Source organism: Lolium rigidum, chromosome 4 (genome assembly GCF_022539505.1).
Source record: "Lolium rigidum isolate FL_2022 chromosome 4, APGP_CSIRO_Lrig_0.1, whole genome shotgun sequence".
Classification (NCBI taxonomy): Eukaryota; Viridiplantae; Streptophyta; class Magnoliopsida; order Poales; family Poaceae; genus Lolium; species Lolium rigidum.
The window spans coordinates 188054855-188070752 of record NC_061511.1 but is presented as its reverse complement, the minus strand read 5'-3'; the positions used below and the strand labels follow the sequence as shown (position 1 = coordinate 188070752).

General features: G+C 48.2%; 1 long non-coding RNA gene across 1 annotated transcript; it reads left to right on the top strand.

The window, feature by feature from the left end:
• Positions 1 to 876: 876 nt before the first annotated feature.
• On the top strand, positions 877 to 1857 carry LOC124706300. The gene is made up of 2 exons (XR_007004386.1): positions 877 to 924; positions 1285 to 1857. It is a non-coding gene; the product is annotated as an uncharacterized LOC124706300 (long non-coding RNA).
• Positions 1858 to 15898: the final 14041 nt, after the last annotated feature.

The window sequence follows — 15898 nt, the reverse complement described above, 5'->3', positions numbered from 1 at the left end:
TGTCCACCTAGTAGAGATATGGTTTGTTAGCGGTGGTATTTCTTGTGTAATTAGTATGAAGTGTGACACCATTTCGAGACATTGCGCTAAAATCGGATGGTCAGGATGATTACAATGACGATCACAAAGCGCGACGGCCGACGTACCGCCATCACCAACTCATATATAGTAATATAGAAATTTACCTAATTATTCAGAGTGGTGACATAAATTTTATTTTGTATGCTTGATTTTTTTTGGACACATAGAAAACATTGGTTTGGTTTGATGTGAACTGGGTTTTTTTACACATATAATAACATGCTTTTGTTTGTACTTTCTAATTTGCAAAGTTACCAGCGAAATAGTAATAGGAAGTAACAGAAGTAATTATTATTCCGTTCTAATAGGAAGTGTAAATTGTAGCAAGAGGTTGGCTAAATTCTAGCAGAAGCCTGTACACAGAAAAATCTTGAAAGAAAATCAAAAGGGGTAAACGAAAAAAATAATGACAAACGCGCGAAAAAGGAAAAGACACAACTTACAAAGAAAAGAAAAACACTCCGCCACCCTCCCGCGCGAGTGACGCAATGTTTTCCGGGCCGGTTTGCGTGGGCTTTCTTCTGGGGAGCAACTCGAAGTGATTGGATTTGGATCGTGAGTAGAGCTCGCTGCAAGCGATAGAAAGGGGATCCCGGCTACAGCGATCCAACGGCTGACAAGAGCCCCTTCGCTCTATATAAGTTGAGGGCTCAGGCAAACCATCGCCGCTAACAGATCTATTCCCTCCGACCTAGGCTATGGCTTCCATGGTGTCCAAGCTCGCGCGGGCAGCCTTCGCAACCCGCGCCTCTCCCTCAGCCGTCGGAGGTCTTGCTGGTGCCGGTCGCCCTGCAGCCGCCATCAGTGGCTCCCCTGCAGACGCCGTCACTTTCTCCCTTGCAGGTAATCCCTAGCTAAGGGTCTCCTTCGGAATTTGGGTATGAATACCGAAATTCCGACGTCTTTTTATTTCGACAGGAATTCTTCAGAATTTAATACCTGAAATGAAATTCACATATAATTTCTTATTATCAGTAGATATATTTGAATGAATAAACAACCATGGATTGGACACTATTCATTAGGAGTTGTTCTATTCACCACACATCTAACAAGCATGTCGATTGATTTAGTAGTGCCAACTGATAATTTGTTATAATAACTCTGCATTGGTTTAATCAAATTTACTCTGCTGAGAGCAGTAGTACAAATTATCGTATTTTCCACAAATCAAATTGTAACTCTATGCATTCTGAATGACAGAAGTTCCCAAAGCATATCCCAATCCACCTGTTGATGAGAATGTACTCAAGTCCAAGGAAGCCATGTGGGCCTTCTATGAGCACTGGTGCAAGTTTCATGGCATATCGCGTGACCGTCGTGAGATGGCCCGTCGGTTCAAGACATTTAGTGATAACGCAAGGCGTGTTTACGAGTTCAACAATTCCAACTGCCGTGGCAGTCTGGCAATGAACCCTCTGTCAGATGCGACAACGGAGGAGATCAAGATGAGAAATGGATATAGGCGGCGTACAAAAAAATGATCGCACCCCTTCCTGATGTACTCTTGTGTGAGCCCTTAAGCCTTAAGTTATGCTTCTGTGTACCAAGACATGCCTCTTAAGTTCCTAGCAGTACTGTGTGTTGCAAAAAAATGATCTCAGCCTTTTCTGATGTACTCTTGTGTAAGCCCTTAAGCCTTAAGGTATGCTTGGTACCAAGACATGCCTCTTAAGTTCCTAGCAGTTCTATGTGCTGCTTTGTTGCATGAACATTTTAACTTTAAATAGAAGTCTATATCATGTATATTGGACAATTATCTATCTCTTTGATGTATGAGCTCATTTATAGCTTCCATAAAAGCTATATTTTCTGTAACTCCCCATCTATCGCTTTGATGAATGAGCTCATTTGGCTTTATTGAAATCTATTTTTTTTTTTGCTGTATCTCCTCAGTTTCTGCCTTTTGGTGCAGATTATAAGTTGCACTCCTGGTCAACACTTGCATACGGTTTCTTTATTTATGCGTTCTGTTGCTCTATTATTTTGGAACTTGGCTCAGTCAGATCATGTTGCAAGCTTCATTTTCTCACCACCACCAAGAGATGTTGAGATTGTGGATGGTTCGAGATAGGCAGATTTTGCAAGGGAGGTGTGCTTGATTTTGTGCTGTTTGTCCTGCCTCTTCCTTCGGTTTACTATATTCTTTTCAGTTATAATGTTTCAATTCTCTTTTAGAGGCCATACGAAATCTGTTTCCAGCTTCTCTTGAATGTGTATTCTGAACGAGTTAATGGTGTATACTCTATTACACTTGCATTAGATTTGTCCTTGCATATTGCATCAAAATAAGACTGCCCTTTCTTAATGAAAGGCAAGGAAAGGAAAATTGCCCACCTTCACTTCTTTTTAGTCTATTGATTTTTTGAAGGAAAATCGTGGGAAGCCGAGTCTTGTAATTGGAAACCCAAGTTCTGATCTCTTGATTGGAGCATGATATGTCTGAGGTAGGCACTTTCCTTTCATTTAGTCATATCTAAATGAGACCACTTCACATACAAAATCTTGTACTCCCTCCGTCGCGCCAAAGATGTTGGACCAGTCATTTTGCAAAAACATCCTCGGAGAATCCCAACAAACTGTGCAGTATTGTAGTCCACGTCTTTCTTCCTTGCTCGCTCCGCATCTTCTTCCCATCCGCTCCATCTTTGGCCACCATGCTCGCGCCCGCACCCACGCCGTGCAGCTCCCCCGCTTCCTCCCACTCCACTACTCGGCAGATTCTTGCTTCATCCTTGGGGTTCTCTCCCCTGCACCTTCATCCACACCTCTAGCCTAAATGCCTAGTGTTTCTCCCTTGATTCGGACCAGCGGTGCACTCCGGCCGTTGAAGACCATGCCCTCGCACGCGCAATTCTCCAGCACCTCCTTACGGTCCTCCCTTGCTCGCTCCTCCCGGCCCTCTCCCCCAGGTCGCATCCACACCACTGGCCAAAAAAATTGATGCCTTTGAGGTGGCGTGGTGGCTCCTCTACCACGGATCCGCCTCGAGCAGCGGCGGGGGTGTGCTGCTCGTTCCGTGGCGCTCGATCTGGAGGGCATGGGGACGAGTGCGGATGCTTCGCTGCTTCTCTGGTGGTTCTTCGCCATGTCCGGGCGCTGACTCCAAGCAATTCAAGAGGCAAGGGTTCCACGTAGTCTAATCAATTCAAGTTTTGGGCGATTGATGACTCCAAGCGGCAGGGGTTCCTCGTTTTCGGCCAGTTCGCGACCGCGATGCAGGTTTGCCCACTCTTGCCTTCTCCGTTCAGGCGCATCATGTTTAGTTTTCCAGTGCTGCGGGGGTAAAAGAAAGTGTGGCTTTGTGATGTTTTTTTTTTTGAACAAAACAGGGCCAAGAAGGCTCTAGAGATTTCATTCATCACACACGTCGCGGGTACAAATTACAAAGAGGCCCTTTGGCATCTCTCGCTCCGAGAAACCTGGAATTTAAAGAAAGGCCCTCTAAAATTACAAAAAAACACCCTGGAACAAATTCCGAAAAAGCAATCAGGTCCCTGGGCACCTCCGCCGCCACCACCAGTCGCCGGCACCCTCAAGGCGTCGCCGCCGAGGAACTGGGTGCATACGCTCGAACACCCATATCCGGCGAAGCTCCATCGCCGCTGGACGCCGTGGAACCACCGGGGACAAACCACTTGGTGGAGACCAGGCGTCGAGCTCCAGCCGCTTGGAGGAAGGGCCTCCACACAGGAGGTTCAAGAGATGCCGCCATGCCGGTAGAAGAGCACGGAGGCAAGCAGGACGTCCGCGTGTTTGAGCTCGACGAAGAAGAACCGCAGATAGCACCACGCAGGCAGTCGTCGTCAATGCTGGCCTTGGAAGGTTGAAGGTCCGCCGCACCTTTCCTCCTCGCCACCACGGCAGTTCGGGAAAGCGTGCAGCCGAAACCTCCACCACCTCGAACAGCTCCGGTAACAGGGACATCCACCTCCTAGATCCAAAAACAACGGATCTTCCTCCAGACCACCATGGCCAGCAAGGAGAGGAACAGAAGACCGCCTCACCACATCAGATCGGCACTCCCCCTCGCCACCACGGCCGGACAGGAGGGCTTCACCGGCGCAGAGAGATCGAGGACAAGCAGAGCCAGGAGCCACCAAGTTATTGGAGAAGGCGGCGATGCTGACGCTCCTGCTTCCCTCCAGCCGCAGGAGCAGAAGAACGAGCAGCAACAACCCTAGAAGCTCCATGGATCCGGTGGCCTAGATCCAGAGCTCCGCCTCCAACTGCGGGCAGAACGCCCAAACCGCCAGCATAGGCCGGAAAACACAAGAAAACCTACAGATCTAAGCCCTAGACTACCCCGGCGCCCAACCTAAACCAACTCCGGCAAGCTATTTCGGCGGAGCGGCCGTCGGCGGCCTGGTCAACGGCGAAGGTCTCTCAAGGTTACTGTAGAGGGAGGAGAGCGGTTCAGGGGGGAAATGAGTAGCTTCTAATGCTTTCTGATGTTAATGGTTTCCTCTGTTGCGATATGCAGCTCAAGCGTGAAGGTTGCTGTTAACTTGTCATGATGTGCCCATGTTTGCTGTGAACTGGGCTTGATCTGTTATTCCTTCTTCTGCGAGTTTATCTCTTTGTGATGTCTGAAGTGGATGGCTTGTGGTGTTTTGTCGTAGACCTGACTAGCTTCGATCAGCGTGTGATGAAAGGTCTTGATGAACTACTCTGCAGTAAGCCCCTAATTTTAATCTGAAGCTTATGACGCGTCATTCGAATGCATTTACTACCTCTAGCTCTAAGATGCAACCATGATCTTGTATGATGATGGAGGATAAGTAAGCTTATGTTTCTCTCTTTGTGGGGAAGTTAGAATAAAAAACAATTATTCACATTTGAAATAGTTCCAGGTTTTCTATATATTCTTGACAGTTATTTAGTTAGCCAGTCTTATTCTTGACAGTATATGTATTTAGCCTGCAACATAAATGATAAGCATGCCTGGAAGAACAAAACTGGTGTATGCCTGTATTAGCAATAATTCATTATGTGCTCTTCGGAGACATATAGCTAGAATGAGCATGCCAGTTCTTCATCCAAGCTATGTGATGCATATAAAAAGAAATAAGTTGGTTTATTGTTTGAGTATATACACATAAACCACCTCATCATATTGGAGGCTAGACATGTTCTCTCTCTTCTGTACGTGTATATATGTACTAGTGGTTGGGGCGCCCCATGGGGCGCCTCCTAACCGGTCAGGTGCAGGTCAATTACGTCCTAATCCACGCTCAAGTTTTAAAAAGTGCAGTGTTACATGTTAGTTATAACATGCTGAGCCTCGGTGGAACTATTCACCCATCTCACCAGAAGTCCCATCATGCAAAAAATGGCATCTACCCAAGATCCTTCAAATCTAAATATGGAACATATTACAATAACTGCAAAAGCGGCATGAAGACTTTAATTGAAGTCATGATCCATATATACTCTTGGTAATGTATAAAGAAACGGTTACAAGGCTTATAAAACATCCTTTTCACCAGTCATATATCCTTTCAATAACTATAACTTGTAGCAATCTAACATAAATCACAAAGTTAGGTGTTCAGGGTTTATACGCAGGATCTGCGACTGCCAGGTCATTACACGAAAGTTCTTCTAATTCTCTAGAATGTTTTTCCCAGCTTATCCTTGAACACCCAGATCTATGATGTGCAGTCCAATATTCAATGTTGAAAATATTTAGATCTGCATGTCCATCAAAGGGTCATTAGTAAGCTATAAAAAGTGTAAGATTGATCGATCTGAAAAGCATATTGCATGTCCATCAACGAGTCATTAGTAACATGCCAACATCCAGAGACTAAGATCCATCTTGCATCAAGAAGTGTGTAACCCCATATTTCTTGCAGTTTTTGGAAATATGTCTGTCCAGTGCATAATTAGATACCTACTCTAGTAGTAATAGAAAGGTCACTGAATACATAATTAGATACCTACTCTAGTAGTAATAGAAAGGGCACTAAATGCATAATATATATATATATACATCACTTAGTGGATGAACTAAGCAGGAGGTGGTGAAATACAAGCCGTAAGGGAGTTTGGTACTTTACCTGGCTGGATGTAATCTTTGGGTTCAAGCTCGATCAGTTGAGCAGCTCTGGTATATCAGTACATATCCATAATTTAATACATCACATAACATCAAATACTCAAACCTTCTTATCTTGTAAGTAGAATCAACATGGCTGAATTCACGAAAATCTCCTGTTTCTATGGCTAGTTGCAACCCCTAAAAATATGGAGTTAAGTATTCAACGTAACAACTGACAGAAAACATAAGCAGCACGTAACACCATGAACTCTATTTCTGGTCACTGTTTCTTTTTATAAAATGGTCTTTGTAACTGAATTTGTCGAGGGAAAGAGATTGAAAAAACATTAATTTTCAATTTTCATGACCACCCCAAATATTTTAAGCATAAGCGTTGGTTTATACAAAGGGAGAGGCAGCGCTGCACATATAACAACAAGCTATTGTTGTGTGAAAGATATTAGGGCTAACTCTGTAGTCCAATTGAGAAAAAAGGGTTCATAAATGGTTTAATGTCAAGCTCAGTAACCCACATTGAAGGAGAAATAAGACCAAATTATATGACATAAAACATGAAATTCTGAAGTACTTTGAGCACATAAGATTCACAATACACAAGTTAGCACATGAACTGATTAGTAACAGGTCATGATGTAATTTCGTACACTACCTGCATTTTGAAACCTGTTTCAACCCATTTGGCTTTTGGAATGTTCACTGCGTGCAATTCTCATCTATATCTACTCTTCTGCTTCATCAGTGACTATCATTTCCTAGTACATGACTAACATGACGGTGGAATGAACTGAAACATGCAAAAGAGGGTACTGTTAGAACGAGTTACATGAGATACTATATAATGCAAGAAAACAACATGGAATATGGTCTAAACAAATATCCTATTTAACTTCCGAAACCAAATAAGAATATACGGAGTTTCAATTTCTAAGAATCAGTAACATTTGAATCATGTCAAATGATCTCTGACTTTTAGGTTTAAGGATCTTACTATTGTTGTGACAAATGATACAGTAGAGGCGAAATTAAGCAACCTCCCTTGACTCAAGTAGCATGCCAATGTTACAACTGATCATTTTCATTTTAAAGGGACTTGACATGTACAGTACAAACAAGGATTAGAAGCATGCTTATGTATGTGTGCATGTGTGAGAGAGGAACCTCGATTTGTAATGGAGTGCACACAGCATTTTCCGTGCCACAAAATGTAATCATCATTTAATTCAACCATAAAGTTCAATAACACCGTGGAATATCCGAAAAACAATCACCTCTTATCTTTTGAGTTGTTTATTTTCCCCAGTAGTTTCAAACCATGTTTGGCCCTTTCTGCATCTCTCAGCACCTTCATATGCAATTGAACATCCCATACTCCCAGTCAACACTAAAATAGAGCTAGCAAATTCAAATTTGAACAACAAAAAACAGAGCTACCTGTCGAGGAGCTTGGAGCTTTTTTCTTTTAGCACAAGTCATAAACATCAGGTTCCATACAATAATCCAGTTACTGGTAGGAAAAGGGAAGTACATTACAAACATATTTTGTTGCCAAAAGAGGTAGGACCGTAGGATGCATCAACCTGGATTTAAGTTCAAATTGAGTACAAAAAAAATTGAACCAAGAATGCTGGATGAAAAAAAATCTGATGTAATTCACGTTTTTTGCACCTCAAATTGGGTGAGAAGTTTGTTCCCATCCTCGTTAGCAAGATCTTGCTGCAGCCACACCAGCTAAAGTAAGCCGCCCCTAGCAACAATTGGAATTATGTGGTTTAATTTTTGCTAGTAAAAGAACAGAAGAAAATAGCCACACAAAAGAAAATAAGTGCACGAAGAATCACCCGTCGTGCCTGCAATCTCCGAGCCGCGATGATCCGTGATGAGCTCTTCTTACCTTCATGTAGCACACGGTATTATAGGAAGAAGCAATCTAAATATTGCGAAATCGATCATAACTACTATATTAAACCTTAACAAACATATTTGTTCTCCTAATTTTGGATTTTATTTTGGGATTAACTCTGCATCACGTATGTGTTTTTCTGGTTGATTTTCGTTGCGATTATTCTGTGTACAAATTCGGCGTCCTGTTGCACTTTTGTTGTTACTTTTTCTTTATTATATATGGTGGGTTTCCTTTTGTGGTGGGTGATGTAGCGTTTTCGTTTGTGGTGGGGCCCTTGGTGGTGCGCACGATCGCCGCTTTGACTGGCCCTTGTTTTCTCTTCTTCTCTATCTGCTTTCTATCTCTTTTGTATAGCTGCACAACCAAATCCCCCTTTGCTCGATGGTCGGCACCGCCCTCCCTGTCCCGGGCTTTGGCTCCTTTTCTTGTGCGTTGCTCAATGTGTCGTCGCCACCTCCTCCTTGCTCTCAGTGGTGCGGGCGGAGAGGACGGTGATAACAGCCTCGACCACGTCCCCAACAGCGACGCCGGCGGCCACGGCGTGATGGAGAAGGAGCGAGAGGCCATGGTGGTCGGTTTACCCACGGTGGAGGTGTGGGGCACGCGCGTGGTTGTGGGTTTTATGCCCGCAAGGACGCGGCGGAGGTGCAGGACGAGCTTGCGTCAAAGATGGGCTGTCGGCGGTTGAGGTGGAGGTGCGAGAGCGCGCGGTTAAGGTTGTATTTCCGGCGACTGCGCGGTGGAGGTAGTGCTTCAGGCATTGCGGAGGAGGAGGATGGCCTGGGCACGGCCGCCGTTGCCGAGGATGCCGGTGTGGAGGAAGCGAAAGGGGCGGAGAAGCCGACATGAGTGGAAGCTGAGTTGCTACCCCTTGTGCCAGCAGCGTCGCTGCCAACCACGTCGCGCCAGGAGCAATCCCGGCCGTGCACGGCAACAGGCCCAGGTGCACCAGCACCAGCCGGAGGGGGTTGTCGTCGTATCCGGAACTCGTGCGGTCCCAGAAATAAGATGGGCTTACCTGGAGAAATGGAAGTCTCCCGTGCACGGGCCCAAGTTCTCTTCCTCCTTTTTTTTATAAATTTTGTTAAACTTAGATTTCCTCTTACCAATACTACTACATTTTACTCTAGAATTTAAAACCTATGTAGATTTTCAACTAGAAATTTAATTTGGAAATCATTTGGATATTTGAGTTCCTAATGAAGTGGGCTTTAAAATGGGACCAATATTGAATATATTTTGATAATTTTCGAAAATCGACTTCCAAAACATGATATAACTTAGTGAACCTTAATGATATTTCATCTGAAACAATTTGTTCCACTATGTTTCAAATTTGGTTTATCTAAGTTAGAAATATTTGGTAGATGTCTTGCCGTCTAATTTGGAGACACAATCTGTTGTATCAAATTTTATTGAGTTTCATTGCGTAACATGATGTTTTAATGTGTTTCATAATTCAAACTTTGAATTTCGTCGAAACGGATTACTTTTAGTCTCGCTTAAAAGATATCATCTAAAGAAATAACCATATTTAAATATGGCTCTTTCAAATTCACACTACAAATTAAATCTATGTATAAACAAATAATAGAGAGTGTACTAGTGTAGTGTAAATATGGGTGCGAAGGACCTCCCCGTGCACGCTAGAAAGGCTGCTCTTGGGCTTATCTGCGGTAGCTCAGACGCCGCCAGATCGAGAGCCATGGCTGAGCTTGAGCTAGTTCCTCTCTCCCTGCTCTTCGAGCATCTCCAGTCGCATCCCCTAAAGCGTTCCTCAAAGTAATTTGGGACGCGTCGGACCAAAAATCTGTTCCAACCGCGTCCTCCAAAGCCATTTTTGTCCGGCGCGGCCCTATACGGTGTCCGGCGCCCCGAGCCCGTTACCGTCCGACAGAGGACGCTCCGGGGACGCCGGACACACCGAAAAGCAAGGCGGGGAGTGGCGGGGCCGACCCGTTAGTGGCACAATAAATCTTAACCTAACCGTCGCCTACCTCGCGACGGAAGTTATTGGCTTTGCAGCGACGGTGCAGTTCCCACGGCGACGGTGCAGTTCCCGCAGAGGCGCAGCGACGCGTCCCGTCGCGCCTAGCTCTGCGTGCCGGCGTTAATGAGCGTCACCGCTCCTCCGCCTCCCTCCGGCCTATAAAAGGGCCGCCTCTCATCGTCCCTCTCACACACAAACCCTAGCGCTTCTCTCCCAAACCCTAGCCGCCACCATCTCAACAAGACCTGACGCTATGTATGGTAGAGGTGGAGGCCGACCTCGCGGCCGTGGTCGTGGTGGTGGTCGTGGTCGTGGCCGCGGGAGAGCTGAACGATCGCCGTCGCCTCCCACGCCGTCGTCTTCATCGTCGGAGATGGACGTGGAGCCGGACGTGCTGTTCGAGTTCGTCCTCGTCCTCAAGGGCGACCCGCGCGGCATCCAGAGGCTGCCGGACTCCTTCGCCGAGTACGTCACCGGCGACGACCGCCCGCGCACGATGCATCTGCGGGAGGCTTCGTGCGGCTACTACCGGTGGATCATCGACGCGATCTACGATGCGCGCGGCAAGATGTACCTCAACATCGGCTGGGAGAAGTTCACGCGCCACTGATACGTCTCAAACGTATCTATAATTTCTTATGTTCCATGCTAGTTTTATGACAATACTCACATGTTTTTATTCACACTTTATATCATTTTTATGCATTTTCTGGAACTAACCTATTAACAAGATGCCGAGGCGCCAGTTCCTGTTTTCTGTTGTTTTTTGTTTCAGAAATTCTACACAGGAAATATTCTTGGAATTGGACGAAACAAAAGCCCAAGGCCTTATTTTCCACGGAATGTTCCAGAACACCGAAGGAGAGACGGACAGGGGCCACGAGGTGACCACCCCACCTGGCGGCGCGGCCAAGAGGGGGGCGCGCCCAGCTATGGGGTGGGCCCCTCGGGACCCCTCCGACGCCGCCCTTTCGCCTATATAATCCTCCAGATGCGAAAACCCTAAAACAATCGACGATATTCCACGAAGAGTTCCGTAGCCGCCGCCATCGCGAAGACAAGTTTCGGGGACAGATCTCTGTTCAGGCACGCCGCCGGGACGGGGAATTGCCCCGGAGTCATCTCCATCGACACCACCGCCATCTTCATCGCAATTGCTGTCTCCCATGATGAGGAGGGAGTAGTTCTCCCCCGAGGCTAAGGGCTTGAAAGATCGAGATGTCGCCTAGAGGGGGGGGTGAATAGGCAATTACAAACTCTTGCGGATTTGTCTTGTATGAATGCGGAATTAAACTATCGTTTAGTTTACAAGCACAAACCCTAAATATGCTAAGCTCAACTAAGTGTAACAATAGCAACTAGAGCTAAGCAAGATAGGCACAAGATATATGTAGCACAAGTGATAGCAAGATATATGTACTTCAAGCACGATGGCTATCACAAGGAAAGAGAGCTCGGGTATAGAAATAACCGAGGCACGTGGAGACGAGGATGTATTCCCGTGTTCCCGATTGCTCCTATCCATATCTCCGGCCTCACGTAACCCTCCAGGCCTCACGTAACCCTCCAGCCTCCCCGGCCATAAACGCCGCCGCCGCCGCCGCCGCCGGTAGCGCCGCCGGGGCAAAGACCCTCGGGCGTGGCGGCGGTGGGGGCCCTTCCTCGTCGACGCCTGGTGGACGGCGGCCGGATCTCCTTCCTCGACGCATGGCGGGCGCACGGATGGGTTGGGCGGCGGCGGCCTGCGCTGCGCCCCTTCTCCCGTCGGCTCTCCCCGGTGGATCGGCCGGCGCGGTTGGGATGGGCGGCGGCGGCCAGCGCTGCGGCCTCCCTCCTCCCGTCGGCTCCCGCAGCACTCCGGCAGGGGCTGGTGGTGGGCGGCGGCCAGGCTCATGGCCTGCACCAATTTTCCCCCCGCCTCTCGCCGGTGAGTGGAGGCGATCTCGGGCTTCACCCGCGACACGAGGTCGCCCGGGGCAGCAGCCTTGGGTACGATGGTGGAGGTGACCCTCTTCTTCGCCGGAGAGGGTCGGCCTGCGGTTGGTGGTGGTGGATCTATCGATCTATCACCGCGTTCCGGCGGTGAGATGGAGATGCTTGGAAGCCGGCGATGGAGTCGCCGGTGGAGGGTTGGAGTGGCCAGCTCGGGATGGTCGCCGACGTGGGGGTCCGACCTGAATAAAGGCGGTGGTCCTAGGGTCTCTCTTGCGTGAAGAGGAAGACCTACCGGAGGCCTGGACTCGTGATCTAGCCGGAGTGTTGAGTTCCGGAAGGCTCCGCTGGCGAATGTAACGATGCTTTTTGCCTGGAGTTTGCTGGATCGGTGGTATTCGGTCGTGCGCACCCATGCTTTTATTCCGACCGATTGGTTCGGAGGGAGCGGCGCGAAGCTCTTTTCTGTGTTGACATCAAGTGACTATGGATCCATGATGAAAGTCGGAAGAAGAGAAGTTCATGAAGGCCGGAGGGAGGACTAGCTAAGGGAGGTTCAAGTCTCCGCGCTGTTGAGGGACTTGCTTGGTGTTCCGGGCTTCACAACAGCGGTATGAAAGTGGGGGCGACAACACATGTGAAGTTCAGAGTCCTACCTTTCAGGGTGAAAACCCAAGGTCTAGCCTTAACTGGTTGTGCTCGGCAATGATCTTGTTGGAGGCATTGTTTTGAGAGCGGGGACTATCTTCGGGGTGAAAACCTAAGATCGTTGATCGGGCGACGATGGTGTTAGCGCACTTGTTCCCTTCTTGGAGGCGTCGTTTTTGGAGATTCTGTATTTCGGGTGTTGTCTTGGCGGTGGATGTATTGCTTGTTGTTAGGCCCGAGATACTCGTAGCGGGACTTTTGTTTCTTAGTTTTCTTTTCTTTTTTTGGCTGTGTGCATCCGTAGTGCCATTAGGGTGGTGCGTTGTTGCGGAGGCTGGGTGTAATTGGTATCGTTTTGATATTAATATATTCCCTTTATCGAAAAAATTCCCGTGTTCCCTTGCTTTGCAACAAGGTACGTCACGTTTGGAGGAGTGGAGGTCCCACGAAGGATTCCCCGCGCCACGAAGGCTCACCCTATTCTCCGAACCACACCCACGAAGGATAATGGCCCTTTCCTTATGGTTAGCTTTTCCTCCGCTCCGGAGATGGCAAGCTCCACAACCACTTCACAAGCTCCACGAAGGAGAAGCCCGGGCCTCTTCACAATCTTCTTGAAGAGATCACCGGAGCACCAATCACCAAGCCAACTAGGAGGTCACCCTCCAAGAGTAACAAGCTCACGGTCTCTCACTCGAACAAATCGTGGTGGAGAGCTCAACACTATGCAATGATGCAAAGCAAGAACACCGGAGGTGTTCAAGTCCTTCACACTCAAATCCCACCAAAGCAACGAATGCTAGGATGAGATTGGAGAGGAAGAACAAGGGGGAAAGTCAACCAAAGACTCCAAGATCTAGATCCCAAGAGATTCCCTCACTTAGAGAAGAAATGGTTTGGTGGAAGTGTAGATCTAGATCTCCTCTCTCAAATCTTCAAATATGAGCAAGAATGGTTGGAGGAATCAAGGGGGAGGGCAAGTTCTTCAAATAGCAACAATGGAGGTGAGAGAATGGGAAGAACTAGTTTGGCTCAAGGTGGAAGAAGCCTATCTATACCTAATAATAAAGGGGCTAAGGTTTCTGCCAAAAAGTTTCGTCAACGCTTTTTTTTGGACCGTTATACCCTCCCACCAATTTACATACAACGCACCGGTACCACATACCGGTTCAGATTCGTCGCGGAAGCACAGTCCGATCGTCCGTCCTTTATCTTCCCAATGCATGGGCCTGGCCCAAGTCGCACCTCTTCTAGATGGCTTCGATAAAAGCCGCACCGAGCCGATGCGCCAAAATCCTCCCCTCGCCGCCATCGTCTGCAACCACCTCCGTTCAGTTCCGCCGCCGCCGAAATTACAGCTACAGATGTTTTATCGGCCCCTTCCTGTCGTGGCGCCAGAAGAGGCGGGGCTTTTGGCGCGGTGCTGCTGGTAACGCGGGAAGCAGCGGGAAACGTGGCGGGGGCGAGCGCCTTGGTGATGTGGCCTTCGCACGCAGGCACTGACTAGGCCCCGTCGGCTGGCTGCGTTAAATCGCGTGGAGGCAAGCGTCGTGGAGCTGAGACTGTTGTGGACTTGTGGCTGTCGGCCGGGGCTACATGCAAGCATCGGTGTGCATCCCAACGATTGAATCTCGTGAGGCATCGGAATAGAGAAACTTGGCGAGCAGGCGGGCAGACGGTGGCAGGCGCAGGCCGTATATTATGTGGCTCTCGCCCGGATAGGCCATAGGCTGGCTGGCTGGTCCGTAGCCGATGAATCTAGGACATGGCTAGATCTAAAAAGTGGAGGAAGTGCTTCCAACATCAGAGATCCATGGAATCCAATATTCTACGGACCGTGTTGACGATCAGACCGATCTCTATAATAATTGGCATTCAAGGCTATGATGTCGATCCTCTAATAGAAGGCGGCAGTGGTGTCTTCCTTTTTTTTTTCTTGGCCGAAAGCCTGATTGTGATTATGCCAATCATCTCCAATCCTCACGTCCTTCCTCCGTGCAATCGTGCTTGGTTGCCGTGGACTGTAATGGGGCCGGCCAGGTGCGAACATGGCGGAGTTGCTTCTTTGCAGTCGGACTCCACCTACAACATCGTATGTCAGACTTTGGCTGCGCGGCCGTACTACAGCATGAATCACAATCGTGGCTGGTAGCCTCCATAACTAGAAACCCATCCCTTTTTTCTTGAAACAGTGGATCGGAATCGCTTGCTTCAGAGGTAATCATCAAATTTAGTGGTTGTGGTATCACGGTACCACCAGCAAAGTATGGCTAACGAGTGCTCAGAGCAAGCCAAACAATCAATTGTATGGTATTGCTGGATTAGCTATGTTGACGGTTAGCAACTTTGATAAGGTACGAATACAATGTATTTAGACATATTTTAATATTGTACATATATTTATATCTAGACTGGAGGAAGTACTTTAGTTAAAATTTGGAAATACAACTAATCTGGCAGATTTTAGGTCGCAGTACTCTAGACAATCCACCTAGGTATTAACAACAACACTTACTGAATGAAGTTTTTTTAACAAAGTATGTTCTTAGAATTTAGGATTAATATGAGAAAACATGACCACCTTTATTAATGGTGGTACAAAGAAGATTGAATAGGTTTTTCATGGGTGTTATTTTTTCCCGGTGCAGCGCACGGGCACTTCTGCTAGTCTATAGCTAAAGGGGAAAAATAGCTGTTGGGGGAAAAAGACAGAAAATCGGGCAGAAAAACGGGCCAGAAAAAACGCCCCAGCCGGCTGCCAGGCCGGCTGACCGGATTTGGCGCTGAGGCAGCCGGCGGCCCAGCCGGTCCGGCCGGCCCAGCAGCCGGGCGGGGCGCGTGCTGCGCTGGGCGGCGGAAAGGGCTCACCCGCGCGGGGCGAGCAGGTGGGCCGCGTGGGGGCAGTGAGGCCCAGCCGGCGGGGAGCCCGGTCGGGCCGGAGGCAGCACCGGGCAGGCCGGACCGTGGCCGGCGCCTGGGCCGGACCAGGTCGCGCGGCCCACTGGATGCCCCCCCCCCCGGATGGCACAAGCGGCCAGGCCGGAAACGGCCGGGTGGGCCGGCGCGCGGCCCGGCAGGCCGGGCGGCCGACCGGTTGCCTCTCCCCCCCCCTTTTTTCTTTTCTTTTCTTTTTATTCTTTTCTCTTTTTATCTTTTCTTTAGTATCGAATGCTCCCGAACTCCAAATTGAATGAAACCAGTTTTGTTTGAAAGATAACAACAAATGCTATCCTATAGAAAGTGAAAACACAAGAATCTGTAGGAGGGGATTTTATCCTGA